Below are 2,035 nucleotides of genomic sequence, written 5' to 3' on the forward strand. Positions count from 1 at the left end.
ACTACTGGGGGGGATTATGTATAAGGATGCTACTACTACTGGGGGGGATTATGTATAAGGATGCTACTACTACTGGGTGGGCATTATGTATAAGGATGCTACTACTACTGGGGGGGATTATGTATAAGGACGCTACTACTACTGGGGGGGCATTATGTATAAGGATGCTACTACTACTGGGTGGGCATTATGTATAAGGATGCTACTACTACTGGGGGGGATTATGTATAAGGACGCTACTACTACTGGGGGGGCATTATGTATAAGGATGCTACTACTACTGGGGGTGCATTATGTATAAGGATGCTACTACTACTGGGGGGGCATTATGTATAAGGACGCTACTACTACTACTGGGGGGGGCATTATGTATAAGGACGCTACTACTACTGGGGGTGCATTATGTATAAGGACGCTACTACTACTGGGGGGCATTATGTATAAGGACGCTACTACTACTGGGGGACATTATGTATAAGGACGCTACTACTACTGGGGGGGCATTATGTATAAGGACGCTACTACTACTGGGGGGACATTATGTATAAAGACGCTACTACTGGGGGGCATTATGTATAAAGACGCTACTACTACTGGGGGCATTATGTATAAAGACGCTACTACTACTGGGGGCATTATGTATAAGGATGCTACTACTACTGGGGGGGATTATGTATAAGGACGCTAATACTACTGGGGGGGCATTATGTATAAGGATGCTACTACTACTAGGGGGGCATTATGTATAAGGATGCTACTACTACTGGGGGGCATTATGTATAAGGACGCTACTACTACTGGGGGGATTATGTATAAGGGTGCTACTACTACTGGGGGGCATTATGTATAAGGACGCTACTACTACTGGGGGGGCATTATGTATAAGGATGCTACTACTACTGGGGGGCATTATGTATAAGGACGCTACTACTACTGGGGGGCATTATGTATAAGGATGCTACTACTGGGGGGCATTATGTATAAGGATGCTACTACTACTGGGGGTGCATTATGTATAAGGACGCTACTACTACTGGGGGGGCATTATGTATAAGGATGCTACTACTACTGGGGGGGCATTATGTATAAAGACGCTACTACTACTGGGGGCATTATGTATAAGGATGCTACTACTACTGGGGGGGATTATGTATAAGGACGCTACTACTACTGGGGGGCATTATGTATAAGGATGCTACTACTACTGGGGGGGCATTATGTATAAGGATGCTACTACTACTGGGGGGCATTATGTATAAGGACGCTACTACTACTGGTGGGATTATGTATAAGGGTGCTACTACTACTGGGGGGCATTATGTATAAGGACGCTACTACTACTGGGGGGGCATTATGTATAAGGATGCTACTACTACTGGGGGGGCATTATGTATAATGATGCTACTACTACTGGGGGGCATTATGTATAAGGATGCTACTACTACTGGGGGGGAATTATGTATAAGGACGCTACTACTACTGGGGGGCATTATGTATAAGGATGCTACTACTACTGGGGGGGCATTATTTATAAGGATGCTACTACTACTGTGGGTGCATTATGTATAAGGATGCTACTACTACTGGGGGTGCATTATGTATAAGGACGCTACTACTACTGGGGGGGCATTATGTATAAGGATGCTACTACTACTGGGGGGCATTACGTATAATGATGCTACTACTACTGGGGGGGGCATTATGTATAAGGATGCTACTACTACTGGGGGGGATTATGTATAAGGATGCTACTACTACTGGGGGGGCATTACATATAAGGACGCTACTACTACGGGGGGGCATTACGTATAAGGATGCTACTATTACTGGGGGGGCATTATGTATAAGGACGCTACTACTACTGGGGGGCATTATGTATATCGACACTACTACTGGGGGGGGGGCATTACATATAAGGACGCTATTACTACGGGGGGGCATTACGTGTAACGACGCTACAACTGGGGGGGGGGCATTACATATAAGGACGCTGCTATTACTGGGGGGGCATTATGTATAAGGATGCTACTACTGG

This window comes from Pseudophryne corroboree, unplaced genomic scaffold (genome assembly GCF_028390025.1).
Source record: "Pseudophryne corroboree isolate aPseCor3 unplaced genomic scaffold, aPseCor3.hap2 scaffold_1664, whole genome shotgun sequence".
Classification (NCBI taxonomy): Eukaryota; Metazoa; Chordata; class Amphibia; order Anura; family Myobatrachidae; genus Pseudophryne; species Pseudophryne corroboree.